This window comes from Salmo salar, chromosome ssa16, assembly GCF_905237065.1.
Source record: "Salmo salar chromosome ssa16, Ssal_v3.1, whole genome shotgun sequence".
NCBI lineage: Eukaryota > Metazoa > Chordata > Actinopteri > Salmoniformes > Salmonidae > Salmo > Salmo salar.
This window is the reverse complement of record NC_059457.1, coordinates 5,686,018-5,701,912: the sequence shown is the minus strand read 5'-3', so window position 1 is coordinate 5,701,912 and position 15,895 is coordinate 5,686,018. Positions and strand designations below refer to the sequence as shown.

The following is a 15,895-nucleotide window of genomic DNA, read 5'->3' as shown; positions in this document are numbered from 1 at the left end:
CAGTAGACATACACAGTGCTGACTACACATTTCTATGTGAGAGTAAAAAAAAGCATATTTGTCTTTCCCCAGATCCCCAACATCCCAGTCTCCCCCCGCTCCTTTCGCCTGGCTGGGGGCCATTCTGACTGGGGGGCCTTCCGACCTGGCCTGGGTCTTCTGGGATAGGGGAAGCATTGTGTGTCACCAGGTTCGGAAAGGAGGAGAGGAGGAGGGAGGACTAGCACGGCATGATCCCCTGGTCCCAGGTTGTCTACCACAGCACGTAGAGCGCTAGATATTACCAGGCTGAAAGCCCCAAAGCTGGATGAAGATCAAAGGGGAAATATGCTAATGTTGGAGGTTGGAGCAGCACCTTAGACCATTTAACACTGTGTGTTTGACTGTTGTCTGTGAAAGTGCCTGATAATATGGGGAACTGTGGAATATATCAATGTGCAAAGAATAGAAGAAGATACTGTATTTTCTTCATATTGGGAAAGTGCGGTGCTGTCAATGGCAAACTCTCCAACCATTCCTTTCCAGCACCACATACATATTTCTTCAACGTTATTTTTATAATCCTGTCATATATTTGACTACATTGCTCTGGCAAAGACTCTCCATGATCCGATATGGCCTTCAGGGAAGTGGATAGTAACTGAATATGTATACTCCCTCCAAGTTACACTGAAAAATCAAAGGGGAGCACTCATTCCATTTGAAAATATGTTAACTCACTTTCAATGGTGCAGCACAGCATAAATGTCTGTTCGGGGGGAGCATGTTGAAGACTGATTGCAGACAGGAGTGAGGATTCCAGGAAAACCCATTAATTTAGAGTGACTGTTGAAAGGTTCTCCTTTGAGCCTGCAAAACTGGCAAAGGAGAGGAGAACCAGAGTTCCTCCGACAGACCTACTCTGTATGAATTGGGAGAACCACAACTAGCAGCAATCCAGGCACAAATATGCTGCATATTGTAGCTGTCGTGTTTCAGTAGCAGTCTATGGCTACTTCAACAAGCTGAAACCAAAATCCAATTATAGACCACAAAGGCCAAAGTGTAACATATCAATTAATTGCCTGGCATCATGTTACATGTTGGATCAAAAGGGGCCAAATTTGCCTATTGTTATTGTACTTCATCCAGAAACACAAGAATCTATTACTCGGCTGTTTTCATGGGTTTTATTTGAGATAATTGAGTGAAAACCAATCAAGCCCTTTCCCCCATTGCATCTCCTCCAACACAGCATTAACCTTGTTTGTTTCAGTAATGCGATCCCATTTGTCATTCTGTGTGACAAGCACTCCGGCCCGACAACAAACCAAGTCAGTCAACTGGCTGAAAGCTGAAAGCCCTGCAGGCCTTTTGGGGCTTTGGCTCGGGGCAGTGTGTTCTAATTGGTCAGACCAGTGTTTGAGCTGTGGAGAAAAGCCAGGTGACTGGTGGACTGGAGAGACTGGTGACATCCAGCTGCTTGGCTCAGGCTGCCATGGTCATTTGTTTGTCTTCCTGCCTTTGTTTGTACTAGAGATTTCCTGTGTAAACTCACGCAGCAACTAGAAGCCTCTCAATTATGTTCGGATGGAGAATCGTAATACAAATGTATTTTCTTTCTTACTTGGAGTCTCTCTCTCTCTATCTGCATGTACAGTATATATCTTGTTCTCTCTCTCCATTTTCTCAGTGAGCACTGTACCAGAACAAAACACAACTTACTGACTGTAATGTCTCGGATCAGACACCCCTTCAGAGAACGTAATGTCATAATGTCAGCTCAAGGTTAGCTACATTTCTAATTATTTCAAGACATTTCATCAGATAAGCTATGATAGAATACTATATATTCTGCATTTAACAATTTTGTGTATCAATCTCACAAAATGGCGTGCGAGTGGAAGCAAAACGATGCCAACAAAATACAATTATTGAAGCAGACCATCTTGATTAAATGAGCTGGGCAACACCGGTCCGTGCTCACCCTTCCTGTACAGAGACTGAGTCAACATACAGCCACAAATAAAAAGGAGAGCAAATGGAGAGAAGCCACTTGTTAAAGACCATACTAACACCACAGCAAATACCCTGCCTAACCCGGCAACCAGAGGCATAACCACAATCAAGTTAATAACCAAGTGTGCTTATCTACCGTAACTGTCAGATTAGAATAATCAAATGAAGCTTCTAAACCAGGTCAAAACAACCACTATCTCAGTGCACAGTAACAGCTTGATGTTCTCATCTGTTTATTGTTAAGGCAATATATAATATAGTTGTACATCATATCTATAAAATATGCAGAGGGGAGATTCAGTGTTGGTGAATGCTCCATTCCCACCACCACTGTATCTGGGTCCAGAATGAATCCATTGTTGCAGGCTTGACTTTAAGGCATGATGAAGCTCAGCTATTGTCGTAGCTAGACTCACACCGGAAACTTTTTCTCAATGAATAATGGAAAGAGAGAGAGCGATGGAGAGCTCTTTGCTTGAAGGGCAAAGCCTGCCCAGTGACATAGAGAGAGGGAGAGAGTAGCATAGTCACAAAGTTCTTATTGAGGGCTTGTGTCTGAGGCTCAGAGCTCCAATAGGAAATGTTCCTGAGGAAAACGGTATCTTCCTTCTAATTAGACCAGGTTTGCTGGAAAGAGAGCGGGAGAATAATCTCTGCAGGGGCTGCCCAAAGCTCTCAATCTTGTTAAAAGGATTAAAGATTTAGCCCAATAAAAGCGTTCACTTCTGTCCTGTCACAAAACCCAACAAACACAATACACAGCTGCAATGGGAAGTGTTTTTTCCTCAAATCAAACTATGCCTCTCCATAGCGCTGTTCACTCACTGATCAAGTCATTTCAAAACCAGCCGTATATATTGGAACTGCTTAGCTTGGATATGAGTGATTTCTTAACTTGTCAAAGTAGCCCCATTGAAATTATTTGGGCTGTAGAAGCTATTCCAATGGAGCATTTTAGTCCAAGGCTTAATTTGTTTATGTGAAACCCTGTATGTAGCAGTGAAGAAGTCTCGCCACATTCAAACACAGTGAAACACTGCAAACGATGTAAGCCATCCTAATGGTTGACAGCCCAGTGATGCTGCGTCGCGAGAGCCTTTTTACAACATAAATATCACATTAGATAAGCCAAAAATAAGCATTATGAGACAGACAAGATAAGTGTTCGTAGAGTTTGACATTCTGGTCAAAACCCATCGCAGAGTTTGACATTGTGATCGAACCCGTCGTAGAGTTTGACATTCTGGTCGAAACCCGTCGTAGAGTTTGACATTGTGATCGAACCCGTCGCAGAGTTTGACATTGTGATCGAACCCGTCGCAGAGTTTGACATTGTGATCGAACCCGTCGTAGAGTTTGACATTGTGATCGAACCCGTCGAAGAGCATTAGGGCAGTAGTAAATCATATGGTATCTTCTTCAGTGACCTTTCTGGAGACAGCATGCATGGCCAACCAACACAGAACATTAAGAGGATCTGTGTGACTCATTTACAACATTCACTGGTCGAACTCAACAGTTTCTTAACTTCAAGATACTGTAGAAATAGTAGTTATGTGGTACTTGTTCCACTGTTTTGTTTTTTACCTCACAGTCCACACTAAAATACTTTGAACATGGTTGGGTGGAGCTCTTTAGTATATATCTTGTTTTTCTGAGGAAGAGAAATGGGGAAAAAGAAACACACAGAGAAAATATATTTAATTGAAGTGCAACGCCATGGAGAAATTGGCTACACATCCGTCTGGTCCAGATGAAATCTGTCAGAGCGATGCACTCACGCCATCCCGCCATTGAACTCTGCAAACTGTGTGCACACTGGTCGAGATTGATTGACAGGTTTTGGCTTGCAGAACCTGGTCTCACTTATGATGCTTTCACACGGGCCGAGACGTGACGGTCAAGTGGGTCATGACCTGGGTCAAACAATGACGGAGCTCCTTATTCCAATGTTAGGGTCAAAGGTCCTCCAATCAGAATCATCCATTTGTCACACGTATAATACACATCTAGCGTTTAGCTTTGATGTCCCATTTTGGAAAAGCGATGTGGTCCCAAAGACCTTAATACTGACCTAACGTTTGACCTTTTGGGGGTTTGTTTTAGAGTCAGCCTAGCTCCAGTCGTTTTGGTGTATGCTAAGTGATAACAATCAATTATAACATATTGCACTTATGCAGTGCTTTTGCAGATGCTAGTCAATGGGGTGGAGAATGCTGGAAAAGGATACGCAGTAGTGGGAGTGAGTTCACTTACCAAGAAAGAACAGTCCTGCAGGTTTCATAATAGAGGGAGAGGGAGAGAAAGAGAGAGAGTGGAAGATTATTTTGAACTTAATCGCAGGCCAATTCATAAAATAAACGAATTAATCAAATAAATAGCCTACATTTCGAATGACTAACCGTCTATGATATACAATAACAAACACTCTGGAAGAGTCCCAGTAAATGGAAACAGGAGTGAAACTCGCGGTTAAATCTTCAATGTTTTCCAGACTACCAAGAATTTCATCCGTCTCTCTCTCTCTCTCTCTCTCTAGGATTGGTGGGGGTTGCTTGTTTAAGCCAATTGGCAGAGAGCGATGCTAATGTCACATCGGTGTTGGTCGTGAGTTGAGATCCTTACGAACGGGGCGCTAGTGAATTTAACCGGAGATGCGGTGACATTCGTAGGTGAACTTTACAAAGTAGACCCTTCACTCGTTTTGCCTACAACATGCAGTCGCCAACATTTGGACGAATCTAACCGCTCGGTTCGGGACAAGTCTACGGGACAGCGGTGCGCTTTCTGGACATTTCATCCTATGCCAATGCGACGTAACGCGAATCGTTTCTACAATTCAAGGAATATTGGTTCTGAACTCTTTGGGGGTAAGGGTACCATTTATGTTGCGTCCTTGTATCAGTGTATTTCAAATATCAAGTGATAGCCTATAGATGGCATAATACCAACTGTTTTATATTGGAATTTCGTTTAACTTTTAAGAGGCTGAATTGAGCTCCCCGGTGAAATGTGTTTCTTTAATTCTTTATCACGAGTAGCCTCACTTTATTAGGCTACTATTCACAAGAACCATTGGGCTATTTTTCATCTAGAGAAGTGCATTTTCTATCAGATGCTCTATCATTTTTAAATGCACTGCTGTTGACTATGAAAGCTTGTCGTCATTTTTTTAGCAAGGGTCCGAGAGAGGGCTTTCTATATCCTATGTTACATATCAGATATGTTATTCATAATGTTTTCAGAATCCCCATGGTCTGTTAATCATTATGAATGCTTTCTAGAAATGAAATAGCCTAGCCTAATGGGTAATTAACACAGCCTAACCGTCTAAATAAGATAACAAATATTTTCCTTCTCAGTGGTGGTCTTAGGAACAAACCCTTCCTGTATGTACTTGTGGTAATGTGGTCTAAAATATAGTGGGTGTGTGTGTCGAACTTCGAGGTGTGGAGGCCCCCTGGGTTCCAGATGTATGGACTCAGCTGTTGCCTGTCACTTTCGTGACAACTGGTCGGCCAGGCACTGTGACTGTGGCCGCTGCTGCTGCGCTGTCTGTCAGTCAGTCTCTCCCGGCGCAGTTCCATCGACTCGAAGCGAGCCGCCGTGCGCTCTGCTCAACTAGTGAAGGGAGAACGTGTTTACTCTCTGTTCACAGTGTCACTTTTCAGTCCTTTTCTGTCGTTTCGTGTGTTTGACATTCTTGGTGGATGGATATGCTGTTAACTAGACTCTCTCAATGAGGGAACACTCATCACAATATGTTATGAGTGCCAAAAAAGGCACCAAACACATGGAAGTTTATGTTATATTTCATTTACAAAAGCTTTCCTTAAATAATATTTGCTCCCAACAGGGGACAGTCAACATCAACACAAGCCACTAAGCCTGTATGCATGCTCTCTCCGGAGGCTTGCAGTGTATGTAGCCTAGTGTGGCTCTGTGGTATTCCCTGGGTTCAGTTTCTGTCCGAGGGAGAGCAGGACGACGCACGCACGCACGTGTGGGCAAGCACGCTGACATGAACGGACCCAGGCAGACTGGCTTGAAATCTGTCATTGTGACCACAGCTGGTAGGCTGCATGGGGGAAAGAAAAACACTGATAGCTTTATCGGCATGGGAAACGTGTGTTTACATTGCCAAAAAAAAGTGAAATAGGTAAAACAAAAGCAACATGAACAATCAGAAATGAACACTAAACATTACATTCACATAAGTTTCAAAATAATAGAGGCATTTCAAATGTCATATTATGGCTATGTAGTCTCTCGCTCTCTCGATGCATCTGCTGATCCCAGCACAGCCCTGTTTAAACCCTGTCGGCTCAGAGAGGTGAGAAAAGACGGACCAGTTCTCACACTTCAGATTGGTGTCTCACGGTGTTATTGGTTAGTCAGTGATGGGGTACAATCCATTTGGGGTTGAGTTAGGGTGATCTCTGTCCATGTGAAAGTTATTAGTAAATCCGAGAGCAGAAACGTGTGTGTGTGTGTGTGTGTGTGTGTGTGTGTGTGTGTGTGTGTGTGTGTTGCTTGGGTAAAATAGGGCAAGGGGGGCTCAGAGCAGAAATCAAGGTAGGGGTGTCACCTAGTGGCCAGAAGAGCCACTCACTGCTTTGGTTGGCAGCTTTTTGGTCAGCTCATCAATGGCATTTAACTATGACATAACTACACTGAACAAAAATATGTCTTAGGTCAGTTAGGATCACCAATTTATTTTAAGAATGTGAAATGTCAGAATAATAGTAGAGAGAATGATTTATTTCAGCTTTTATTTCTTTCATCACATTCCCAGTGGGTCAGACGTTTACATACACTCAATTAGTATTTGGTAGCATTGCCTTTAAATGGTTTTAACTTGGGTCAAACGTTTCGGGTAGCCTTCCACAAGTTTCCCACAATAAGTTGGGTGAATTTTGGCCCATTCCTCCTGGCAGAGCTGGTGTAACTGAGTCAGGTTTGTAGGCCTCCTTGCTCGCACACGCTTTTTCAGTTCTGCCCACAGATTTTCTATAGGATTGAGGTCAGGGCTTTGTGATGGCCACTCCAATACCTTAACTTTGTTGTCCTTAAGCCATTTTGCCACAACTTTGGAAGTATGCTTGGGGTCACTGTCCATTTGGAAGACCCATTTGCGACCAAGCTTTAACTTCCTGACTGTTGTCTTGAGATGTTGCTGTAATATATCCACATCATTTTCCTCCCTCATGATGCCATCTATTTTGTGAAGTGCACCAGTCCCTCCTGCAGCAAAGCACCCCCACAACATGATGCTGCCACCCCCGTGCTTCACAGTTGGGATGAAGTTCTTCGGCTTGCAAGCCTCCACCTTTTTCCTCCAAACATAACGATGGGCATTATGGAATTTTCCAAGTTGTTTAAAGGCACAGTCAACTTAGTGTATGTAAACTTCTGACCCACTGGAATTGTGATACAGTGAATTATAAGTGAAATAATCTGTCCGTAAACAATTGTTGGAAAAATGACTTGTGTCAAAGTAGATATCCTAACCGACTTGCCAAAACTATAGTTTGTTAACAAGAAATTTGTGGAGTGGTTGAAAAACGAGTTTTAACTCCAACCTAAATGTATGTAACTTCCGACTTCAACTGTACACCATACACCAACGAATGTCATTGTGATTTCCTGTGATATAATATTCAAAGTTGCTTATATATGAACTATTATATACATTTCCTCACAAGCACATCTCTTTTGGCCTAGACTGAACAGCAGAGTTCATTTCGCTGTTTAGATCATCTAGGAGGAGAAATGAAATCTGTAGAAACCAGGCTTGCTTACAATGGTTTGCAGAGGGTGCAAATCCTGTCTTATGAATATGCCGTTATTTATGGAGAAAAGATTAACTGAGAAAAGGCACAGGAAAGGGTTTCTGGACCAGCCCCAAACGTCTAGTAATGTTTGGATGTCTCATTTTGGAAGATTTATCTGAATACCATGAATGTATTTATTTTTTCCATCTAATATGAATCGGAATATAATCCAAGAAGGAAAATAAAAGTTTGGGTTTGTTATAAATTCTCTTGGACATGGTCTTGGAAACATTGTAGCTGCACCATGGCCAACTGAGTGCCAGCTCAATAAATCATAAGTTTGTAGAATAGATAGTTCTTCATTAGTTTTTTATTTGCAGCAGTGTATTGTTCAGTCCTCACAGGATCAGGATTGTGTAGTTTATAACCCTGCCTGCTTATTCTCATACAAATACCCCAAATTACAGTAAATTAGGCTGGTCCCAGATCTTTTTGTACATTATTGGCCTATATAGCCAACTCCTATGATCTTTACTAATCGCCTGGTCCCATATCTGTTGGCACAGTATAACCAATTCTTAATGTCGTTGTCAATGCCAGTAGGAGTTGGCTATACAGCACAAACAGATCTGGGACCAGACTACTCAACTCAAGTAGACCTTTCATCCTGTGAAAGTGACCGGTTCCATCACATTAGTGCTGTGGTGTGCCAGTGCATTAGTGTGTCATCAGCTAGAGGTGTGGAGAACTGAGGACTGATCACAGACATGAATCCAATCTTAGACATAAAGTCAGACACGTCGGCGTGTGTGTGTGTGTGCGCACACGTGTGTGTGTGACAGACCCACAGAAAAGTGTGTGTGTGTGTGGGTGTGTATGTGTGTGTGTGTGTGTGTGTGTGTGTGGGAGCGAGTGTGCTACTCACGTGTGTGTGTGTGTGTGTGTGTGTGTGTGTGTGTGTGTGTGTGTGTGTGTGTGTGTGTGTGTGTGTGTGTGTGTGTGTGTGTGTGTGTGTGTGTGTGTGTGTGTGAATGTGCAGAAATGTAAGCCCCGGTGCCTGTATGTGTATACGTTTCCTCTGTTGATTTAATACCCATAGCAGTGAAATGTACACAGAGCTGTGTTTGTGCAGGACTGAATGAATCACCCTCACGTCCATGTAAATCGCTCTCAAGCCAAACACTCTGGCACTGGGCTGGCAGGCTTTTATCCCCAGACAGAGTGTGTGTGTCTGTGTCTGTGGGCTAGGCCAGCTCTCTGCATGCCTGTCGAATGGGCTAAAAGCAGTAGGGTATTTCCATGTAAAAATCCCCTTGAGCACTAACATGTGAAGTTCATAGGTTCATCACATTTGGTGTCAAATGAAAGCCTGAGAGTCAATATTTTTGAGATAGTAAGTTGTTCAACCATTTTCCATCCAGAAAATGTGTAATACGCAATGGCTTTGATTTCTGGTAAAACATATGGAAAATTGGTCTTCGAAAACATCTAGCAGAAAACGTCTTAAAAGGTAGAAATACATAAACACAATAATGTTGAAGTAAAGACTCTTGCCAGCTAATATCAACATTTACATTTAGCTTGGGAGAAATTATTTGCCGTCTATAAGTTGAATAAATATTGACTAGTGTCTTTTCATTCTGTTACCAAAAACACACACATGTTTAAGATATATTCCGAATGTCTCTCCCTCATGAAGAGAAAGGATAATGCAAGTTCACAGAAGTAACAAGTAAAGGGAGACCTACCAATTAGTTATAGTGTTTTTACTGATAACAATTTGGCTTAGGATTTATTAAATGATAAAAAATGCATCATTCTGTTGCCAAATCATAATGGTTTTCTTTCTCTTTCTGTTGCATGGTGGTCAAAGCAAGAGTGTGAAAACAGTCTGGACAACCCCTCCCTCTTTCTCTCCCTGTCCCTTCTCTCTCTCTCTCCAGTTAATGTAATCTCTTATTTTGGAAAGAGGGACCATCAACAGGGAAGAGAAAGGAGGTACTAGACAGAGCAGAAATATTTAGATGTTGACCCGTAATGAATTTATTTTAGTCTTAATATTATTCATTTAAAAAACGGCGCAAAACCTTGTCAAATGTGAAAAAAAATGCAGAGGTCCGGACCTCGGTGTCCTCATATGTAGCTACGGCCCTGAGAGAGAGAGGCTGTGAGCTGTGGGGAATAACCTAGTATTTCATGGCCAGACGAGGGAGAGGTGGAAGTCAATACTGCAGAGTGACTGCAGAGCCCGTTGGTGGCCTCGGCCATAAACAGTTTGTGGTAGGATGGCGGGGAGCTGAATGAATTGTGACTTGTTTAAACGCTGGTGGTCCCTACACACACACGGTCACTCACAAACTCACTTCATGTAAACTGCTGTGCTTTGCTGCTTGAGTTATCATTTTTAGGGCAGTGCAGCTGGAGTGTGCTCGTTCAAAGAGAGGCGATTAAGATGCACTATTATCACCGATCTTCTGTAGTAGTTTAATCACAGGTTTGCCTCATGTTAGCTTTGTGTTGAAGATGTTCTACTTTACCTTTGAACTGAAACAGTTACACTAGCACAAGGTCGTCTATAGGAGTTTTATCATAAATGTATGTTTTCCTTGCGTTTCTTTCTCAAACTTCCATCTCCCAACCTGCTAAAGCTAAGGCCATGTGAGATCTGCCTGCCTAAGCTGTGCCCCACATTGAATTAACATGCTTAGCATTTTTGTAAAGTGATTAAAGGTAGTTAGTGATTTAGCACTTCCAGACACAACTCTGTTTATTAGGAGTTGCAGGATGATGTGGGGGGGGGGGGATAGACTTGGCACACACATTGGAGTTTTATGCCATACCAGATCTGTGGTGCTATAACCACACATGCACACACACACACAAACAAACACACAAAAGTTGAATGCCCTACCAGATCATCTGTTGCTGCTAGAACCACACACACAGCGTAATTGTGGGTATAAACATCAGACCACCACAATGATGAAAGTCATACTCCAGCTCACACACACACATTTCATTATTTCCTCATACATACTCAAGATGCCCAGCTCTGAGGGTGGAATCTTAAAACCCTTTGACGCATACAATCATGTATTTGTGATCATTGTTGAGTGGCCCCTGCAGCGTACGATCTCAAATATGTGATTGGAGCGGTAGCAACGGAACGTATGGCGCAACAAACACATCTAAACACCATTGTTGTCTGAACAGCATTTTTATATTTTTTTTTGTATACAGATGGAAAATAAAGGTCTTAACTTTATTCCTCAATTTGACCTTTTTATTGTAAAAGATAAAAGCGAACATCATCCAAGCGTCACACGGAACACACCCACAGCCAAACTCATTCCAAAAACCAGTCTAAATAACAAAACATAGGTTAGCGACCTAACAGCTAGACTAGTTTCCAATGTACCACATCTCTGGTGAGCACAAGAGACTAATGTAATGTTGTTTAGAAAATAAATGCGTGTCAGCTAAGCTAACAGCAGCTAAATTCTTCATGATGGCAACCATGTTTGTTTATGTTTGACTTGGAGAAAACTCCCTAGTCCCAGAATGCGATTGACTATAAAACGCAAATAAACAAAGTCAAAGATGGCTGCGCTCATTGCCTGAAAATATGAACTTAGTTTTGCCACTTTTCAGCTTATTACAAAGCGTCAATGTACTTGTTACAGGGTATACAAGAACCGGAGCACATGACTTGACAAGTCGTTTACCGTTTTTGAACAAATAACAAAGCAAATACATTTTTTCACCTCGCAGATCATCACACCAAATACAAGCCTACCGCCTAGCCTAACCGTAGTGCGAAAGCTAAACAGGGATGAAAACATTTTAGGGGGGTTTGTGGGGGGGTTCACTTCATTTGTGGCGTTTTTCAAGTCCATAGGGGGTAGAAATGGGGGAAGGAATCGTAGGGGGATATGATGCAGGAAATATTACTATGATGGGGGATTTATCAATAAATGGAGGGCAAACACAAGAGAAGTTTATATGCTAAATAAAAATAAAACCCCTGGAAAGGGGGGTCTGAGCTAGCAACCCTGAGGTACCAAAGTTACAATCTGATGCCGCTTTCAAAACAACTGGGAACTGGGACATCTCAGACTTCCGACTTCAGTGCGTTCAAGACAACTGGCAACTGGAAAAAACGGTCATCCAACTCGGATTCCAACACGGGAACTCTGGCCTCTTTCTAGAGCTCTGACTTTCCTACCTGAAGATCATTGATGTCATGATTTTTTTGATACCCTACTCAATAAACTGGATGTAGTCTATCACAGTGCCATCCGTTTTGTCACCAAAGCCCCATATACTACCCACCACTGCGACCTGTACGCTCTCGTTGGCTGGCCCTCGCTTCATACTCGTCGCCAAACCCACTGGCTCCAGGTCATCTACAAGATCCTGCTAGGTAAAGTCCCCCCTTATCTCAGCTCACTGGTCACCGTAGCAGCACCCACCTGTAGCACACGCTCCAGCAGGTATATCTCTCTAGTCACCCCCAAAGCCAATTCCTCCTTTGGCCGTCTCTCCTTCCAGTTCTCTGCTGCCAATGACTGGAACGAACTACTGAAACTGGAAACACTTATCTCCCTCACTAGCTTTAAGTACCAGCTGTCAGAGCAGCTCACAGATCACTGCACCTGTACATAGCCCATCTATAATTTAGCCTAAACAACTACCTCTTCCCCTACTGTATTTATTTAACTCCTTTGCACCCCATTATTTCTACTTTGCACTTTCTTCCACTACAAGTCTACCATTCCAGTGTTTTACTTGCTATACTGTATTTACTTTGCCACCATGGCCTTTTTTGCCTTTACCTACCTCCCTTATCTCACCTCATTTGCTCACATTGTATATAGACGTATTTTTCTACTGTATTACTGACTGTATGTTTGTTTTACTCCATGTGTAACTCTGTGTTATTGTATGTGTCGAACTGCTTTGCTTTATCTTGGCCAGGTTGCAGTTGTAAATGAGAACTTGTTCTCAACTTGCCTACCTGGTTAAATAAAGGTGAAATAAAAATAAATAAAATACATTTTACCAAGTTCATAGTTGTCTTGAAAGCACCATAAGTCATTAGAGTGAACCAACCCTTGTTATAACATCTTTGGTCTGACAGAAGCTTATGTGACAACCCGGCCCACAACAAGAGTCGCTAGTGCGCGATGGGACAACATCCCTGCCGGCCAAACCCTCCCCTATCCCGGACGCCGCTGGGCCAATTGTGCACCACCCCATGGGTCTCCCGGGTCGCGGCCAGCTGCGACAGAACCTGGACTCGATCCAGGATCTCCAGTTGCCACAGCAAGCACTGTGATGACCACTGCGCTAGTCGGGAGGCCCTTCAAAAAAGTATTTTACACACATCACATATGTGTCCATTAAAATCTATTCAAGAATCGGAATGCATGATTTGTCATTTAAAAACATGTACATAAAACAGTAAATACATTATGATCCATACATACATATGGTGTGCTACAGCAGAAACGACAACACGATATACAGAAAATAAGTCGCTTACTTTGATAGGAACGCACACAATTTGTAAGAAAAAACAACCATGAAAATGGTGCTGGGGGAAAACGTTATTCTGTTCTCACTAGACATGCGCAATGTCTTCATACTTGATCTGGGGAAACACTAGGGAAGTGCTTGGGCCCTCGTTGAAGAGAGAAGTTTGTCCTGCTCAGTAAAGCCTCAAACATAAATTGTAAGCAACAGTGAAATGGGCTTCTTATGTGAATTAACGAGGAGGCGGAACACACCTCAATTCAAACTGTTGTTAGAAAATAAAACTTGTTCGAAAGTCATTTGAAATTGACAAGTTAAAACACAGCCTATAGATAATTAGCAGGCAGCTTGGCTTGGTTTAAGGGCAGGGCTGGTAACTGTCCTGTTGCGTAACAATCACATTTTGGAACAGTGAGCACATTCTGCCATCACGCGCATGAAAAAAACTCACGTTGGGGCAACGGTATGAGATATTTGGTATTCACATGTGAAAAGGTTAACCTGATATGCGCACACTTAAGTTGATGATAACATAAATCACGTGTTGATTGCAATGGGGCATTTGCGCATAAACTTAGATGGAAAGTTGGTCCTGCCCAACCTGATCCAGACACACACTACACACTTAGACAAAACGGTGCTATCGAGAACATTAAATGGTCCTTTGGCTGTCCCCATAGGGGAACCCTACAAAGAACCCTTTTGGTTCTAGGTGTAACCCATTTATGGTTCAATGTAGAGCTTTTTCTACACAGGGTTCTACATGGAACCCAAAAGGGTTCTCCTATGGGGACAGCCGAAGAACCTTTTTGGAACCCTTTTTTTCTAAGAGTGTACTAGCCCCATAGGAGGGCCTGTTTTTCCCTTCTCCTCATCTATGGGGTTCCAAGTCTTACGTGGCCATCCTTCCAAATCTTGTCTCGGTACGTGAGAAGCCTGGGCTTCAGAGGTTATGGGGTTCCTACTAGTAATCACAGTAGCATCACAAGGATAGGAGAGGAGAAAAGAAAACATCACCCTGAGACAGTCATTAAAGAACACAGCTTATTTACCTGAACCCCAACAGGAAAGTAATCTAGCGCCTTCTGTCCCTGCCGGACCCCTGGCTGGAAGTATGCAAAACACTCTTCCCCTCCCCTGGTTCTTCCTGTGTTTCTCATTCCAGACCCGCCGGCCTGTAGTCCAGCCCCCGGTCTGTTGTCAGTCAGGAGAGGTCATGTCAGGGAGAATTGATGATATGGAAAAGGTCAGGTATTTAATGGATTCAACTGGGTGAGGGGGTTTATACATGCTGCAGTGAAGGTATTTTCTGGGATTTACTAGGTTGCGAGCCCTAGTAGACAATGCAAGAAATGTATCTAGAATTTGGGTGTTAATAGAACTTATGTGAGACGTTCATTTTGCCTATAGGCCTAAAGTAAGTGTTGATGAGGTGTCTTCAGTGGCTGGTAACATACATAGTGGTCTGGTCACATTGTCATTATTTAGCCAAAAATGACAAGGCATAGAATGGAATGATATTCAGCCATTCTAAATGGTTCTGAAAAAGAATCATTAGATTAAAGCCCTAAAATGAGCAGACTTCTTCTTCAAGATTTAAAGCGGCCACTTCTCATGCATTCCTCCGATGTCTTATACTGCTACTCATGTGAGATCATCTCTATCTCCTGGTCCAGAGATAATTCTGTAGTGTGATCTTCCAGCACACGCCTGCCGATAGCCTCCAGTGTGTGTGTCTAGCCTCCAGCGCCAGAAGGCCATCGCATGCTTATATAGCCACTTGACCTCATTCACCATTCTCCATGTGAAACTCTGAATTAGATTACAGTCCAGAAGTGTGGTTCACTGATTCGTGTTGCGTGGATAAACAAACATAGAACAGTAGTGACTGAGGAGAGGTTCTCACAGGCCCTGCACGGGAGGAGAAAAGGAATGCTACAAAGGCAGCAAACTGTCCCTTACTTCCTTCCTCAATGTCTTGCATGGTCCCATATCCTCCTCCTGACATAAGCAAGTGAGTTCTCTCTCACTGCACATAGATGAAGTAGTTTGCTCTCTCACTTTCTTTCTGTTACGGGTAATTTCCTCCTGAATCAAAGATTATGACACCGTTGAGGGTGTCAGCTGATCCAGGAGAGAGCGATGGCATAGTCCATCCCCTCCCTGCCTTCCCCTTCAAATTAGTTGACAGTGAGATAGAACAACGGAAGGCCTGTGTAAGATATCTCTCTCTCTCTCTCTCTCTCTGAATTATCAATAGCAGCCCATTCAGGGCTCCCTAACACTTGTTGTGGAGCAAACATCTTGCCTTCCAGTTGATCATTTATGCAGGACATGAATCATCTCATTGCAGTAGACTTCATGCTCCCCATGTATTTTCCTTTGTGTGCTAGCTAGTGTTTACCCCCATGTTGTGAATAGACTTATCTTTTGTCATCTGGTGGAAGTGACTATAAGCCACAGTTGAAGGTGGGCTGGAGGCTAACCTAGAGGTGGGTCAATATTGACGCTAGACTAACTGAGGATGACATACCTAGCAGAGTAAACCCCAGGGCCACAATAGCCCCAGCCAGATGACAAAGAGAGGT

The 15,895-nt window shown here is 42.9% G+C and overlaps 1 protein-coding gene across 1 annotated transcript in view; it reads left to right on the top strand.

Annotated features, from left to right (window-relative positions):
- Positions 1-4,264: 4,264 nt before the first annotated feature.
- LOC106573091 (prickle-like protein 1) overlaps positions 4,265-15,895 on the top strand; it is a 47,500-nt gene continuing 35,869 nt past the window's right edge. Inside the window, exon 1 of the mRNA XM_014147784.2 lies at positions 4,265-4,868. The gene's annotated coding sequence lies outside the window, so the exon portion shown is untranslated. The remainder of the gene's footprint in view (positions 4,869-15,895) is intronic.